Source organism: Mastomys coucha, unplaced genomic scaffold (genome assembly GCF_008632895.1).
Source record: "Mastomys coucha isolate ucsf_1 unplaced genomic scaffold, UCSF_Mcou_1 pScaffold15, whole genome shotgun sequence".
NCBI classification, from domain to species: Eukaryota; Metazoa; Chordata; class Mammalia; order Rodentia; family Muridae; genus Mastomys; species Mastomys coucha.
Genome location: NW_022196897.1, coordinates 6,588,401 through 6,596,327, shown reverse-complemented (window position 1 = coordinate 6,596,327; position 7,927 = coordinate 6,588,401). Strand labels below are relative to the sequence as shown.

The 7,927-nt window shown below is 46.4% G+C and overlaps 1 long non-coding RNA gene across 1 annotated transcript in view; it reads right to left on the bottom strand.

Annotated features, from left to right (window-relative positions):
* Positions 1-6,978, bottom strand: part of LOC116089747 — a 28,909-nt gene extending 21,931 nt beyond the window's left edge. Inside the window, exons 1-2 of the long non-coding RNA XR_004118460.1 lie at positions 5,709-6,978; positions 1,766-1,895 (exon numbers count right to left, since the gene is read on the bottom strand). This is a non-coding gene — a long non-coding RNA (uncharacterized LOC116089747). The remainder of the gene's footprint in view (positions 1-1,765; positions 1,896-5,708) is intronic.
* Positions 6,979-7,927: the final 949 nt, after the last annotated feature.

The following is a 7,927-nucleotide window of genomic DNA, read 5'->3' as shown; positions in this document are numbered from 1 at the left end:
GAGATGTTTATATAATAGGGTATTAAATAAAATAGCAAACAATATGCTTATTCTTACAAAAATGATTCACGTTTAAGTACATTGTTTGAGAACAAAAGCAGTCATATGAGAGTAGATGGATTGTGGCTGATTGAACATTATTTTAATAAAGGCATATTTCCATTTAATGAAGGAGTATACTAACATCAGGCCAGGCACAAACGACTGCGCACTCAAGCACATCTTCAGCATTTTAAATAAGCCAAGTGCATTTTATGAAGCAGGAAAAAAAAAAAACCCTCAATCGCTTTCTTGTTCATTCCTATCTACTTAATTAAGAGTGTTTCTCCCTTAGAAAGCCCTCCACTCTTATCAAACTAGCATTTTAGAATTCAGTTCATTGTGTTAGCGGAAATGCTCCATATAGAAGCAAAGAGACAATTCTGGGTATTGCTTTGAAAGGTCTGTAGGCATACGACAGAGTTCTGACTCATCTTAAGGAAATAAGTGGTTCCAGCCTTCCTAACAACTGACATCAGAAAACAAGGAAACAAAGAGACCCTTTAGGAAATATTATGGAGGAAATGTTACACATCACCAATCGATTCCCTGCTGGATTTAAGTTTCTTAATATGTCAAAAGGAGCTGATCAAATCCGTAACTCAAAGTTACTGGGGGAAGAGATGAGAAAATGTGTCCAAAGCCCTGTACTTGGCACCATGCATGCAAAAGACAACTTTTCGTTTGTTTTTCTTTTCTGCACCCATTTTCTGGAAATATAACACACTCTAACTTCTTAGGGAACAGAGGAATTAATGAAGCAATGTGTTAAAAAAAAGAGAGAGAAAAGAAGAAAAAAGTAGATGTTTTGGAATATAAAGCACTCTAAGCTTATAGAATAATTTACTAAAAACAGCATGTTGTTTTTGTTGTTGTTCATCAAGTGGGAACCTCACTTAAGAAAAACCCTTCACCAGACTAGCCTGCAAACAGGTCTGTAATCATGTTCTTGATCACTAACTGATGTGAGAAGTCCCTGACCACTGTGGGTGGTGTCACCCCTAGGCAGTGGTCCTCCTGGAAGGAGAGAACTGAACAAGCCACTGAGCAGCATCCCCCAGCCTCTTCTCAAGGGCATGAGTTGAGTTCTATGCCTTGAGTTCCTGCCCTGACTTCTTTTCATGATGAACCTTAAGATGAAATGAACAAGGCATATGCCTGAGTATCAGTCACCCACTCTCCTCATCTCCCTTCCCAATGCTTTTTGCTTTTCTTTTGGTTTCAGGATGGTCCCGTCTACTTTCTCCTTATTTGTTAAGATATCCTTATCCTGAGTCCTTCCCTCTGGTTTAACTAACCCAACTGATGTAAGATGTTAAATGCTAAATGACTGGGAGTAGGCAAGCCCTACATTCAGGTCACCCAGACACAGTCTGTGTGGGAACTCTTCCCTGAACTCTGTGGACATGTTTGTTTGGGTGACCTGCTGCTCAGGTGCTACTCTCGGAATACCAGATCTCGTATTGTAGGAAGAAACAGAAGGGAAAACATGCCTGAAATGTTCTCATGTTCAGATAATACAAACCGACAGTGTAAGCAATGTTCCTTAAACTCAGTGGCTCCAACTTGGCTGAACCTGGTTTCCTCATCTGACAGCTTGTGCTGTCACAGGTGAGAAAACCAGCCAAATCCTGACTGTATTGCTTACTAATGTTGAAGAATAGCTCTGAGTCTTACTTTTCCCACTTTTAAAGCAAAGATTATCTGGACTGAAGAGATGACTCACCAGTTAAGAGCAGGTACTCCTCTTGCAGAGGACTCCTCTTTGGTTCCCTGTATCCATTTCGGGCAGCTCAGAGCTGCCGATAGATAACTCCAACTCCAGGAAATCTGACCTCTGGCCTCCTCCAGCACACCTGTAGCCACATGCACAAACTCATATGCACATGCAAATGAATAAAAATAAAAATAAACCTAAATGTAAATTTTAAAACATTGTCCATAAAAACTCCACAGGGCTGAACAGAGTGGCTGCGTGTGAGATGTTCAGCATAGTGCCTTGTTTGCAGTAAGCACCCCTGTCCACTGCCACTGTTGAGTAGGCCTCCTTTGGTGGACAGAAGCTGTAGTTTGCAAAATCGTTCAAGCTTCTAATTACTTATTAGGCCCAGCTCTATTCTTCTGCAGTCTCCTACCTCATTCCCGTATTTTTCATAACAGCAGGCTGAGGACCTGGGGCACTATAAGCAACATATAGGAAAACCTAGTCAAAAGAGAGACTATATTAATTCTCTCAGTTCCCAGGCTTGCCATCTAAAGCCTACACCAGGTGCGAGGTGTAGATGAATGTTGGCTTTCAGAGTGTGGAGAGAGGGTATGTCTGGCTATATGTACTATATAAATGCAGGCATTATGACAAGTCCAAGACAGGTGAATGTACACATGCATACATAACACAAGCTGGAGCGTCTCAGTGGAGCCAGGCCATTTACCTGAGGCCTACATTCAGTTAGCCACCTTGGAGAGATGCAGTGGAAAGCCATCCGTCCTGAAACTGACAGTGGTCTCCAGTCTCTCCTTTGCTTTACAATGGGGCCGGAGCCCATGCTCCACCTATCTCTGAAAGCAATCCCTCACTTCCTCTGGCCTCTGCTTCATCTGTCTGTTCAAGTTAAAAGCAGCAGTTGAAAGATACAGACATTGGTTCCACCTGAAGTCCCACAACGATGGAGGTATTGCAAAGACTGGACGAGGCCACAAGAGTTCTTGTTTGGCCCAGTTCTCCACAGTACCACAAAGCCAGCCCATGACAGACACAGCAGCTTTCTGGGCTGTTTTAGTATTGCATCATCTTGGGCTGAGTCTGGGATCTCAGAATTCAAAAACGAGCTTTCAGAGCCTTTCACTGCCAGGGAAGATGAATTGTGGGTAGGGTTTCTCAGAGACAAGTACAAGTTGGTATACAACTTTGACTTTTATCAAGTTAAAATATGCAATATGAAAGGCCAAGGGGACAGGTAGATGTGTGAGTATGTATGTGAGTGAGTATGAGAGAGAGAAAAGGTGTGTGTGAGAGAGATAGTGCAGGACTATCATTAAAGAAGAAATATTCTTAACACTTCTCTCAGCCACGTGCAACTATTCTTGGTTGGAATAAAAGACCAATTAAGAAAAGCCTAGAAAACTCCCAGTAGGTTTCCAGCTGCTGTTCTGTGGTTTTCAGAGAACAGAGGGTCTGCGGCTGCCCACTCTCATTATTCCCGCCTCCACTCACTCCAGCAGACAAAGCGGGTGAGGAGCAAGAGTTCCTCCACAAAGGCTCTGTGGTGAAATGGGCAACACAACCCAAACCCCTTCAGAGGAGGCTGAAGCACATTCTCATACTGCTGTTCTGGGTCACTTGACATCGGTACTGAGCATCTGCAAAGTGCCAAAGTGCGGGATAGTAATTTTTTAAAGCCTGCCCGACCGCCCAAATGCCCATCACTGCCACCCACCTCGGTCTTGCTCCACCCACCTCAGTCTTGCTCCACCCACATTTGTTTTGCTCTATGCTCAGTCTGGCTCCTGCTCATCATGCAGCCTCTTTCCCACTCTTGGGGCCTCGGGTTGGGTGGTGGCACAGTTAGGAAGTGGCAAAGCCAAAGCTGGTCTGCTGCACTTCAGAATTCCTGTCTAACCACCCAAGACAGGTCTCCCAGCTCTGGGCCTGGGTCAAATATTTGCTGCTGGTCTATGTCGGTGGTCTCAACCCTTTGGGAAAACCTGTCTCCATAAATGTTTACATTATGATTCATACCAGTAGCAGAATTACAGTTATGAAGTAGCAACGAAGATAATTTTATGGCTGGGGTCACCACATCATGAGGAGCTGGGTTAAAGGGTCCTACCTAGCATTAGGGAGGACCCTTGAGAACAACTGGTTTGTGTGAATTACATAAGAGAATGTTAGTATGGCCGAGAAGTAAAACTGATCTTGCCTCTGAAACCCCACCAGAGATTATGTACCTACTGTAGCTAGTCCTGAAGTATCTGAAATAGATTCCTTTCTGGTGATTTCAGGAGACTTGGGAAATTCCAGTGACAGCCACTTTGATCACTACTCTTTCAGATTGTGAAAGTTTCTTATAATTGGACCTCTGTGACAAGTCTGCATTTTTAACTGAAGTATATTCAGTGCTAAGTTGTCTACTGGGGGAATAGTACCTAAACCCTTAGTATTTGGAACATTTCTTCTGATGCAGCTCAAATGGTTATCATGTAAACAGACGATTGTGTTTAATATTTTGCTTCATTTTTTGAAGCAGGGTCTACAGAGCCCAGGACTGTCTTCTACTTTGCAGTCCTCCTGCCTCACCCAGAGTGCTAGGATTACATGAATATGCCATTGTACCCCTTTAATTGTTACATTTATAAATGATCATAATCTGAGCACAGACACGATCTACCTGCCTCAGGCAGCTGTTTGTAGGTTCGAAGGAGCTAAAGGGAACTGAGTTGCAGCTGCTTCTCATAGACTTTGACAGGGCCTTAGAAATCTAAGTCAGGTCCACCAGGACCAAGCAGACCCTCTAAGGCACACCGGGAAGAATGTTCTCCATGGTTTGAGGACCTCCTCTGACTCAGCAAGGCTGGATCCCTCTGCGCTTGGGGCATGCCAGGCCTTAGCTGCAGGCGTTGGTGATGAGGGGGCCTTCTGAGCTCTCCTCCCTAGTCGCTAGGCAAAGAACCACAGAGCTAAGGTGCTGGAGAGACCATAGTCTGCGTGGCAGAAGTCAGGTGCCCTCTATAGCCAGGTGACTGAACCAGAGAAAGCCTAGGCATTGCCGGCCAAGGCAGGACTGAATGTCCAGCTTGTTAAGCTTAAGCTTAGGATTTCGAGCGCTGGAAGGACAGTGAAACCGCAGGCTGCCAAGACCTCTCTGTCCTCCCACCTGCGACCTAGGGGGGAGAGCTCAGCTCCAGGCACCCCCCTTTCTTCACACAAAATTCTGGAAGCACTGGGAAGAGCCCTGGGCAAGGAGCGGGGCTGCTCAGGTAGCAACACAAGGGTGGTGTCCCAGTGCAACCAGATCAAGTGAACCCAAGGGAGCCCCCCTGCCACCGTGGAGCGGTGCGGGCTGCTTTCCTGGGCCGGGATGAAGAGTCCCTTCCCTTGAATCAGGTGTCGTCGAGTGATTTGCTGGGTGAATTCCGTGCCCCACAAGGGCCACCCCTATCTGACAAACCCCTATAGGTTACTGCTGTCTAAGGATCCTAGGGACTTAGGAAAAAGATAGAGGCAGAATCCTTTGGTAGTAGTGAGTACCAGGTTCGGGGTTAGGGAGCGAAAGAATGCCCCGAACGCAGGTAACCCAGCGCAAGGAGAGGCGCATTGCTCTCTGGATGATTTTAACCCGCGCAGAGGTGCAGCATATGGTTTCCAGGTTTGGCGGCACAACACAAAAGACTTGGAGCTGAAGGGGCTTCCAGACACGGAAACCAAATAACCCCGATTTAGAGGCCTGAGTAGCAGGAAGCTCGATTTTTGGTTGAGCTACAATTAAGAGAAGATAATTAAGCCCGGAGCCGTGCAACTTATTAATATTTATAGCCCCGAGCGAGAGGGCCTTCGCCACCCAGGAGAGGAACCCGAGTCTCCCAGGCCAGGGGCTTCGCAATGACTGGGGAGGAGAAAGGGTGACGAGCAAAAAGGGGTGAACCCGCCTCCGCGCTTCTCTCTTAATTACCAGAGCAGGAGAGTCAGTCGGGAGACAAGGTGGATGAGTGACTCCGTCTCGGGGGCTGCAAACAGAGATGGCTGTCTCCAGTCCGGACCCCATCTCTTCCTTCAGGACCCCAACCGTGCCTTCAAGTGTCCTTGGCTCCCGGAACTGAGGGCTAATAAAGGAAATGATTTTCTAACGAAGATTCCAGGAGAATTTTCTTTTCCTCTCAGACTTAAGGGCACGCCACAGGCGACACGGTGATTAAGTGCTGTCCTGGCTGGTTGGGGGGCGGGGGGGATGGACCTGCAAGCCTGCCCTCTGGCCTCGAACTCGCTCACGTAGGGTTTGTGGGATTCTGGAGGCAGATCCTGCCCGCCCCCCACGGATCCGCAGGATCCCGGGGGCCCCAGCGAGACAGGCCTTTGATTCCCATACTGCTGGCAGGCTGCGGAGGGGACGAAGGGGATTCATGGCACCGGTGTTCCGACTTTCCCTGTCGTCTGCTCCCCGCGAGCCACCGTGCCACCCACCACTGAGGACGGAGTAGGGAGCTTCAGCAATTTGCACTAAACGCAATTTCTGCTGTTCTTGAACCCAGATGGATGGAGGCGGGTGGGGGAGGGGCGGATGCCCTGCGCCTTTGCTCCCCACCCCCCTCGCCTCCCCTTGCTAGCCTCCAGCGGCCTCCGCAGTAGCAGCCTCGGTGCCTGGTGCAGATCGATTCTCCGTAATAAACGCGGGGTTCCGCGGGGGGCGCCACTGCGGTTCCCATGGCAACCCTTTGCTTCACTGCAGTCCAGGAGTCCTGGTCGCGAGTGCTAAGCTGAGGATGGAGCTGTTTGCAGTGACCGCCGTGGCAGCCAGTCTCTTTCTACTCCTGCTCTTCATGGTCTTCATCTCCGTCTACATTGGCTCTAGTCCTAGCCCACAACCTCTGTCCCAGAACTGTTAACTGAAGAAGAAAGGGGGTGGCAATTTGTCGTTGTCACGAGGCGTGGTCCCGATGGAGCTGCGCGCCACAAAAGGTCCTGCCAAGGAAGACGCATCTCTACCCAGGCCAGATGTGGCGACACCAGACATACTTGAAGCGATGTGCCCAGCTCTGTCCAAGCAGCTGCAAGGGCTGATTAGCACTGACACCATCAAACGATGAGGAAGGATTCCTGTATGTCAAGGGATCAACGGGATTTAATTATGATGATTGTGGGTTATAGAATAAAGGCTTGCTTAACAAAGAGATGTCGATGGCATTATAAGCGAGTTATTTTTACACATCTGTATACACACACCAGAAAAGGAAATGTTTTGGTAGGCACGAGTGAATTTTCTCTTTATAAAAATGTGTGCAGTTCATGGATGATGGATTTTAAGCACGTGTTGGAGATGTTATTTTACAGTAGTGATTATTCTGTGCTGAAAATGAAACCATACCATCTCTCTTTACCATACCACACCTTTTAACACTAGCCTGGATACCAAATAAGGTAGCTTTAGCAACCCGACCATCTGAGCTGTTTTATCGTGGGAGAGTGATCCTGGTAGAGGAGTCTCTATTTTCCGACAATGCCAAATAAAATTTGAAAACAAAAACACCCTCTCTGGCTACTTCATACTGGCTGAAATAATGTACTCTGGTATTTTACGTTCATTTTCTCAACTTTCATTCAGTGTCCTCACAAATGACATTGTCATATTTCTTCTTATTATTCATGTTTTTATTTTTAGAAGCAAAACTTTAAAAATTACAGAATAGTTGTAGACTTAGAGAAAAGTTACTGAGTCCCCCACTGCCCTGCCTTCAAGGTTTTCCGTCCTCAACATTAGTCATGTTTAACTACATTAGTGTGGGGGCATTTGTCACCACTAATGAACTAACGTTAACACATCATTATTAACCACACTTCATATTTCATTGGATTTCATTAACTTTCCACTTCCTTTTTCTGTTTTTGGGTCCAGTTCAGGCTATATCACATTTTGGTTAGTTCTCCTGTCTCCTTCAAGAGGCTGAGAGAGCTTTGTTCTTTATGACCTTGAGAATCAGAATTATTTTTTTGTATCTGTAGTTTAATTTACATAGTGACATGCAAATAGCTCAAAATACAGTCGAATGAGTTTTGACCAGTGAGTCTAATTGACTCTTGTACAGAGAACATCAAATCCAATGTTTAGAATATTGTCTCACATATTTGCAGTTGTATTTGTGATATTTTCCCATTCATAACCACAATCCTATAACC